Genomic DNA, 10,359 nt, shown 5'->3' with positions numbered 1-10,359 from the left:
ATCTATCTATCTATCTATCTATCTATCTATCTATCTATCTATCTATCTATCTATCTATTTATTCCTCCGAAGTGACCCCTTTCTTTTCTTTTTTTCAGCCTCAAGGCTGATCTGATTTACTTGCTTCAGCTTGCCCTAGGAGCATATAGTATCCTGGTACACACTATGAAGGCTTTAACTTCAAAAGTCAGTGCTTAAAACTATGACTGCCAAAAGGTATTTGGAGCTATACCAGCTCAGCCCAGGCATGTCTCCCTGGGATGGAGGGCAATTGAGGGTATATGGGGTTCTGAAGCACAATGAGCGACAATATGATGAGTTATTCATCTGTCATATTTCTTTCTGTAAAACTTATCTTATGTTTTATTCTTTCAATTTTCTTCTTGTTGTCATTGCTGTTTTTGCTCAGTTTGTAGGGGGGTTTCTTGGGGGTGAGGGGTGGATAATTGAGCTGAGCCATCTTTCCAGGTTTAATTTAATTCAACATTTTTTAAATATCTAGAAAACTTGTAAAATGTCCCACAAATAGATTGTTCTTTATTTCAGCAAATACAGTCTTTGATCTGTTTGTTTGTTTTCACTTTATCATCAGGAGGAACAACTGACTACTTTACCTTTTGATCATCTGATCATCTTGTCAGCATATCTCTGTGGTAATACTGCTTTCAACATATGTAATGTTCTTTTTATCTTTAGATTTCAAAGTAGTTACATGGTCATTTCTGAGTAGGACATAGAAAACCTTTGATTTCTGATATGCCCATGGATATCATATAGATTTCTATTTACATAGAAAAAAATCTATGTAATAGAAACACTTCCTGAATCATGATCATATGTTTCCTTGAAAAATTACAATTCTCTGACCATAAGAGCCTTCTTCTTTCCTGTCTGAACTATACTGTCCTATAGTCCTAACTTGTCAATAAAAGCACCTTATACAACATTAAAACAATTCCACTTGTCTTTCTTTCAATGAATTTTGAAGGAATCTTAAACTTCAGGGAAACCTATTATGTCTATTTCCCTTCTTTTAAAAAAAAGTCAAATAATACTTGGTTTCTTTAAACCTAGTTAGCAATTTATTATGCAGTTAGCTCCCTAAGGGCAGAGATCTATAACTCTAGATGATTTGAAACTCCCTCTTGGCTCTATTGGCTGTTAGTAGGCATTCAACAAGCAACTGAGATATAGCCATTGTTAATCTATTGTTATTTTCCTTGGGGGCTTAAGTAGAGAGATATTGTTCCAAATAATCAGTAATCACTCACCCTACTCCCTAGTGGTTCTTGGGGGATACTTTGGCTAATATTGAACAATTTAGCAATAGCATATTTTAGTTACAGGAGGTCATGGTCTGCCCCCACATTCCCAGGGCCATTCCTTCCCTGGAGCAAATCACCAGGCATATTGCTTAGATTATCCAGCTGTGACCCCTGCTCTGTGGCACCTCAAGCCAGAGCTCCTTGTCTTATACTATGATATTTAGAATGTTTAAGATTACATCAGCCAAAGTAAAGAAATACAGACTTATAGAACATATGGATGGTCAATTAAACTAGTCCTTGGAGAACTAATGCTACCTGGTCAAATCAATTCATTGATTGAAACTGAGGCTTCAAAAAAAAAAAAGACCCAGTTGAAGGTCCCTGATCTGACCCTTTGACACTCCCTCAGGTACCCTACTGCTACTTATCCAAAAATGAGCCAGGGTCAGAGATTTGGAGCAAAAAGAAACCTCAGATATCTAGCCAACCCCATCATTTGATACATATGCAATTGGATGACCATAGAGTCAGGAACACATGAGTTTTATTTCTGCTTTACGTAATTATTAGCTGTGTGATTCAGGGAAACATACAGCTTTTCTCAGCTTCAATTTTCTCATCTGTAATATGTGGATTGATAACAAACCTTATTTCACAAGATTTTTCTGTGAGGATCAAATAAATAATATATGTAAAGCACTTTGCAAACCTTAAAGGACTATATACATGCTAGGTAATATTATTAGTTATATAAATGAGAGATTTAAGTGATTTGGCAAAGGCCACTGAGATAGTAAGGAGAAGAATCAAGGTTATGGCAACAAAAGAGCCCTGAGCATCCTCAAGAAACAATACAAGATTTTCGCTTTTGATAAGTGACCTGCTGGGCCAGCTGACAGAGGTGGTGATATCCAAGAGGCACACAAATCTGATCTGGATGTGAGAAGGTAACAAATGGAATATGACTTTCTGTACCTAATCTGCACCAATTTCAGATTATGGAGTTTTATTTATTCAATGCATTGGGAACTTTTTTACAGATTCACTAACTCAGTATTTTAAGATCTAGTGGCGTAGGTGGTGGTAGTTTAACTTTTGCCAGTGTTTTACTCACTATCAATACATCAACAAGCATCTATTAAGTTTCTACTATGTGCCAAGCACTATACTAGGCACGGGTAATAAAAAGACAAAAAGTAACAGCCCCTGCCCTCAAGAAGCATATATATTATTGAAAGGGATGCAGTGAGCAAAACCTACAGTAAGACACTGATATGATCTGGTCTTTCAGTAACTATACCAGCACCAACAAATTGCTGAACAAGAGAAATGTCATTGTAGGAGGAGGACATGAAATCCCTAGGTCCCATGATATGCTGACAGGGATTTGAAATAGGTCCTTATAAGTGAGAAAACATGCTATAATAGGAGGAGGCTTCTGCATTTAGGAAAAAAAAAAGATATCTTCAGTAGCCTTGAGAGCTTCTCTGCCACACCATAAAAGTCAGTCAGTTAAGCATTTTAACATTTACTCTATCACAGGCACTGTGTTAAGTTCCAGGAATACAAAAAAAAATGGTAAAGGACATCCCCTTCACTAAAGGAGCTCACATTCTAAGGGGTGAAATGAGATGCAAACAGTTACCTACAAACACACATATAAACTATATTTTTTTTAATCTGACAGCACTTTTCCCCAACTTGCTAAAACACCCAAGACCTTCTTTTCGTTAGATACTACAAGCAGGAGACAAATTAAACAATATTAAGATGCTATCTGTTTTGTCCATATTCTTTATCTGTTGATTCTTGTAGAGCTCACAATGGGCTCCATTCTTTCATAGGCTACGCCTCATTCATTGGTGGACTTCTCCTACAAATTGATGACAGAAAAGAACTGAATGATGCAAGTAAAGGAACTAGAAGAAAAAAAAGAACCATAGGAAAAAAAAGAGGCTATATTTGAGGAATGTAAATATTGTCTTGTACCATCAGACTATCCAGCACCTTACACAAAGTTAAATTTGATGGGTGTTTTTATTGAGATTAAATTTACTATCACTTTTGTCTCCACAAAATGAACATCAATGAGCAAATGTACTTTTGTGAAAAGCTGAACATTGTCACTTGTCAGATCATCAACATCTCTAGGTCCTCTTACATTTACTGCAGAAGGGATTCATCTACTTTCTACTCTTATGTCTCCTTGTGGAGCCCTGCCATACATACAAAAGAGAAGCAAGAATCATCAACTATGGGAAAACATTCAGTATTTTCAAGACCTAATAGATCTCATCCATCAGTCATAGACATGAGATGTCTATACTGAGATCCTATCATACAGCACGATATAGTGGGAAACAACATTTGGTAGTGGGTAACACATATGACTTGGAGTAAAAAAATAGATTCTTAATAAGCAGGTGACCTTGGAAAGTGACCTAATCTCTCTCGGCTTCAATTTCTACATCTGTAAAAATGAGAGGGTTGGACTCCACCCCTAAGGATCTTTCTTGTGCTCTGTGATCCTATGAAAGGAAACTGAGATTTAACAAAAAAATAACCTGTAACTCTGCTACTAATTATCTATATGACCTTTGAGAAGTCATTTAACCACATTGGGATTCAGTGTCCTTACCTATAAAATGAGGAGATGGGGATAGAAAACTCTTCTAGAAATCTATGATCCCAATATCAAAACTCTTGCATCCTAATTAGGGACAATCTAAGGTTGTCTTGTACCTCACTAGGACTCATTGAATGCTTCCACATATCTGCCATGACACTCTGACAGCAGGTCACATGGTCCTGTGTGAAAACCTACAACCTGTTTTCTGGAAGTTTTAGTGGCCACAGATACAACAAAACATCCACCATTATTTCCACTTTTTTAAAGTATATGACTCAAGAAATCTAATCGATAAAATAGCAAATGAGCAAGGCAAAATCACAGAAAAAAACAGAATAAATTAAAGAATAATCAGAGCATATTATGTATAGTATGAAATAAGGAAGAGTGAAATGAGCAGAACAAAGAATGCATTGTATATAGTAACAATATTGCTTAAGAACAACTTTGAGTGATTTATTTTGATTTCTATAAATGCTCAAATTAACTACAAAGGACATATGAAGGAAGACACTACCTGAATCCAGAGAAAAACTGATAAACAGAAGATATATATATATATATATAATATATATATAAAATGGTTTACATATATGTGTGTGTATATACATACATACATACATACATACATACATACATACATATATATTTGTGTCTAATGGTAGTCATCCCTGGAGTAAGGGTTGGAGAGGGAAGAAAAAAGGGGAAAAAAAGAAAGTTACATGATAACTGTGTTGTGTATTTAAAAGGAATAGCAAGTTGTACATTAATAGATTTGCAGTTTCATGTATATTCATCTTTTTTTTCCACTCTACTATGTCATGCAAATGATTGTTTTATTTTTTAAATTTAGAATAAAATGAAAAAAACCATATTATGTATAGTTATATGCTAACAAAACTGAGGACACAAAAGAAATAGAATACCTTCAAAAATATAAAATATCCAAACTATCAAAAGACCAGATAGACATCATAAATAACTTGATTTTAAAAAAAAAACTTCTAGACTTGATGTATTCACAGGATAATTCTATCAAACTTAGAAGGAATAATTAGTACCCATATTTCACAAATTATTGTCAAAAATTGAGAAAGAAGTAACCCAATTATAATCATTTTATGAGAAAAATATAGTCATGATACATAAAATAGGGAAAAATATGGAAATAAAAGTATAGGCCAATATCATTAAAAACATTGACCTAAAAATGTTGAACAAAATACCACCAAACAGATTACAGTGATTCATCCAAAGCAAAGAAATAAAAAAAAGAAAAGGATCTATGTGTACTAAAATATTTATAGCAGCTCTTTTAGTGGTAGCAAAGAACTGGAAATTGAGTGGATGTCCATCAATTGGGGAATGGCTGAACAAGCTGTTGTATCTGATTGTGATGGAATCCTATTGTGTTTTAAGAAATGATAAACAGGATGCTCTAAAAACAAACAAACAAACATGAAAGACTTACATGAACTGATGCAGAGTGAAATGAGCACAACCAGAAGAACATTGTACACAGTAATAGTAATATTACATGATGATCTACTATGAATAACTTAGCTATTCTCAGCAATACAATGATCCAAGATAGTTCTGTAGGACTTATGATGAAAGGTGCTGTCTATCTCCAGAGAAACAACTGATAGAGACTGAATGCAGATCAAAGGTAATTTTTTCTTTATTTTTCTTGTTTTTTCTTTCTTTGTCTGTGTTTTCTTTTATGGAATGACTTAGATGGAAATGTGCTTTGTATTACTGCATATGTATAACCTATGTCAAATTTCTTGCCTTCTCAATGCGAGGGAGAGAATTTGGAACTTAAAATTTGAAAAAATAGAATGTTACAATTGTTTTTACATGTAACTGAGAAAAAATGTAAAACAAGATTGAAAAATGAAAAAAAAAACCTAAAATATCTTAAACCCCATATTCATTTCAAAAGATTCAGAAAAAAACCCTTCAATGAAGTACACCTTTTTATGATAAAAACAAAAACAAAAACTCTACAAAGTATGAGTGAAGAAGTAACCTTTCTTTAATGTGAAAAAAGAATCTATCTAAAATGCAAGCAATCATCATATGTCATGGGATACACTGGCACCTATTTCAATAAATTCAGGAGGGAAACAAAGATTGTGCACACTTTTCATTATTTTTAATATAGTTCTGGAAAGGCTAGCAATAGTAATAAGACAAGTGAAAAGGAATAAAGATAGTTAAAGAGAAAATAAAGCTATCCTTGTTTGTGGATGATTGGAAAACCCCAAAGAATCAGCAAAGTCATCAATGGAGCCAATTAATAGATTCAGGAAAATTGCAGGCTGCAAAATAAACTGTCAAAAAACAGCATTTCTGTATGATAATACTCAATACCAAACATAGTGAGCAAAACAACAAGAAACAAGAAGCAATAACAGAAAGGGAAAATCCCATTCCAAATACACAAAATATACAAAACACACAAAATATCTGGGGATCAATCTCTTAAAACACATGAAAGTGTAATATAGATTCAATTACAAAACTTGTCTTAAATAGTTAAAGAACAACCTAAGTGACTAGAGGAATATTCAGTGCTCATGGTTAGGTTGTGCCAATATAATAAAAATGATAATACTATCAAAATTAATTTACACTTTTAATGCTGTACAATTAAAATTAACCAGGGGATACTTTACAGAACTTGATGAAATAATAATAAAATTGATCTGGAAATAAAAAAAAACTAAATATCTAGAACATCAAAGGAAATGATGATGAGAAGTAAAGACTTCATTATAAAGCAGCAGTCATCAGAACTATCTGCTATTGCTTAAAAAAATAAAGAGATTCATCAGTGGAACAGACTAGACAAGGGATTTTACCCAGTGTTTGATTAAGTGGAAAACATAAGTTACCTAGGAGAAAATCCCGTTTGATTAAAAACTGCTGAGAAAACTGCATAGCAGAGGCAGAGGCAAGATGGTAGAGTACTTGCCCAGACCCAGTTGAACTCTCCCAACCTTCTCCTCCAAACAACTTTAAAATAATACTTCAAATCAAATTTTGGAGTGGCAGAACCAACAAAAGGTTAGAAAGAATTTTTTTAAGACAAAAAGAACTTAGGAAGTTTACAGGAGAGGTCTGTAGCACAGGGGTGGGAGCAGGCCCAGAGTTCAACAGGAGCATCCATCATTGGCCTCAGAGGTAGTAGAGACAACAGCAATAAAATTAGCAGCTTTGGCAACTTTCAGTCCAGAGACATTAACACGATCTGACCACTGGTCAGCAGGAGATTAAAGGTGACCCTTTGCTGGCAACTGTTGAAACTGGTGATGATTGGCAACTCCATTGCCAATGAGCAGTTCTGGGTTATATCCAGGATAGAGAGAGATGTTTGGAATTGTATTTGGTTGCATTTCCATGGCCAATAAGAATACTAGTACTCCTGGCTACAGGAGATAAGGGGCCCTTCCAGGTAAAGACCACCACACAAAATAGAAAGTAGTGACCACACTTCTCCTGAGATCATATCACCTTGGAAGCACAAAAAAACTTGCAGACTACCAGAACTATATCTGAAAATAAGAGCACAAAAAGTCTGAAGCTTAGGACAGTGCCTTCCCATCCTAGGTGAGCAGAGCCCAATTTTAACATAAAGTTTAAAGTGAATAAAAAGACTAGGGAAATATGCAATCAACATAAAAAGAACTTGACCATAAAAAGCTACTATGATGGCAGGTAAGAACTTAGAAGAAGATAACAATGTTAAGTCAGCTACAAGCAAAACCTCAAAGAAAAATTCAAATTAGACCCAAGGTCACCAAGAATTCCAAAAACAGTTGAAGAGATAAGAGTGGTAAAGGGGAAAAATGGGAAACCAAATGAGGGTGACACAAGAAAATTGTGAAGAGAGAACTAACAACTCAATAAAATAGGAACAAGAGAATACTGAAGAAAATGACACCTTAAAAAAACAGAATTGGTCTAATGATAAAAGAGACAAAAAAATTCACTCCAAATTTCTCTGATAAAGACCTCATTTCTCAAATACATAGGGAACTGAGTCAAATTTATAAAACTAAGAGGATCAGAAAAAAAACAAAAACCAGAATAGGCCAAATAGGAAAGGAGATACAAAAGCTCATTGAAGAAAATAATCCTTTAAAAACTAGAATTGAGCAAGTGGAAGCTATTGACTCCATGAGATTTCAAGAAACAATAAAACAAAGTCAAAAGAATGAAAAAATAGAAAAAAATGTGAAATCTCTCATTTGAAAAACAGCTGACTTGGAAAATAGATCAAAGAGAGAAAATTTAAGAATTATTGGACTACTTAAAAGCCATGATTAAAAAAAAAAGCCTAGACATCATATTTCAAGAAATTATAAGGGAATATTGCCCTAATATCTTTGATACAGAGGGCAAAATAAATTTAATGACTACACTGATCACCTCCTAAAAGAAATCACAAAATGAAAATTCCCAGGAATATTATAGCCAAATTCCAGAACTCCCAGGTCAAGGAGAAAATGTCATAGGCAGCCAGAAAGAAACAATTCAAATATCATGGAGTCACAGTTGGGATAACAGAAGATTTAGGAGATTCTACATGAAAGGAGCTAAAGACTTGGAATATGATGTTCTGAAGGATAACAAAGTTAAATTTTCAACAAGAATAACCTGATCAGAAAAACTGAGCATAATCCTTCAGGGGAAAATGGATATTTAATGAAATAGAACACTTCCAAGCATTTCTGATGAAAAGACCAGAACCAAAAAGAAAATTTGACGTTCAAAAAAAAAAAAAGACAAAGGTAAACATGAAAAAGTAGTTGTAAAGGACTCAATGGAGTTGAATTGTTTATATTCCTGTATGGAAAGGTGATACATTTAACTCTTAAGAACTTAATCCTTTTTCCGTCTCCGGGAGCCGCTGCGAGAGCAGCGCCCCGCCGCCATGTTGGCTCACTTGCAGTGGATGGTCCTTCGGAGCAGCTCCAGCTTCCTGATCAAGCGCAACAAGCAGATGTGCAGCACCGAGCCCAACAACCTCAAGGCCCGAAACTCGTTCCGCTACAACGGGCTGATTCACCGGAAGATGATGGGCATCGAGCCGGCAGCCGACGGCAAGGACATCGTGGAAGTGCTGAAGCACCGGGCAGGTCAGAGGAAGCCTGCTACTTCCTAGGTGAGGACCACAATCAACAAAAATGCTCGGGCCACCCTCAGTAGCGTCTGACACATTATCCGCAAGAATAAATACCGCAAAGTTCTCTGCATGGCCGCTCTGCGCCAGGCCAGCTCCATCCTGCAGAGCCAGAAGCCAGAGGCCAGTGGTGGTGAAGAAGAAGCGAACTCGCCCACCCAACAGCACCTGAGGTGCCAGGCCTGCCTTTAGCTAATAAAGTCAGACTAACCCCCCCCCCAAAAAAAAAGAACTTAATCATTATGAGAGAAGTTAGGAATAGTATAGACAGAAGACATGGATGTAAGTCAATTATATTGGAATAGTCTTTAAAAAAGGAGAATGAGAAAGAGGGCTGCACTGGGAGAAAGGGGAAGGGAGAGATAGAATGAGGCAGTTTTTCTCACATTAAAAAAGGTACAAAAGAAAGGTTTTATATTGGAAGGGAAAATGGGGTGGGGATGGACAATGCTGAACATCACTCTCATAAGAATTTGTTCAAAGGGGGAAGAAAATATATACATTCTCAGTTGTGCACAGAAATCTGTCTTAACCAATGTAGAAAGGAGAGGAAAGGGATAAGAAATATGGGAAGGGAATAAAAAAGGGAGAACAGATTGGGGAAGACTGTATAGAAGCAAAGCAGACATTTGAGGAGGAATAGAATAAAAAGAGAAAGGACGATAAACTGAAGAAAATGGGTTGGAGGGAAATGCACAGTTAATGATTATATATATATGGGGGGGGGGAGTATGCATTAACCCATAGAACCCAAGCAGATAGCAGAATGAATTAGAAACCAGAATTCAACAGTATATTGTGTGCAAGAGACACACTTTGGACGGAAAGACACACAGAGTTGAAATGAAGGATTGGAGCAGTCCACTATGGTTCTGCTGAAGTGACAAGGGCAGGGGTAACAATCATGATCTCAGACAAAACAAAAACAAAAAAAATAGACTTAATTGAAAGAGGTTATCATGGAAACTGCATTTTGCTAAAAAGTACCTGGACGTTGAAATAGTATCAAAAACTGTATTGGAAGTTTCTCTGATAAAGGCCTCATTTCTCAAATATATAGAGAACTCAGCTACATTTCTAAAACTAAGAGCCATTCCTCAACTGGTAAATGGTCAAAGGGTATGAACAGGCAATTTTCAGAAAAAAAAAAATCAAAGCTATCTATATTTTGAAAAAATGCCCAAAAACCCTATTGATTAAAGGAAGGCAAATTAAAACAACTCTGAGGTACCATCTCACACCTATCAGAAATGACAAATGCTTGAGGGGAT

The 10,359-nt window shown here is 35.5% G+C and overlaps 1 pseudogene; it reads left to right on the top strand.

Annotated features, from left to right (window-relative positions):
• The first annotated feature begins 8,839 nt into the window (after nt 1-8,839).
• LOC114029989 lies at nt 8,840-9,260 on the top strand (annotated as a pseudogene).
• Nucleotides 9,261-10,359: the final 1,099 nt, after the last annotated feature.

The sequence above is a fragment of the Vombatus ursinus genome, unplaced genomic scaffold, assembly GCF_900497805.2.
Source record: "Vombatus ursinus unplaced genomic scaffold, bare-nosed wombat genome assembly UNPS02014945.1, whole genome shotgun sequence".
NCBI classification, from domain to species: Eukaryota; Metazoa; Chordata; class Mammalia; order Diprotodontia; family Vombatidae; genus Vombatus; species Vombatus ursinus.
The sequence above is the reverse complement of the archived record's forward strand: the minus strand, read 5'-3'. Positions and strand labels throughout refer to the sequence as shown.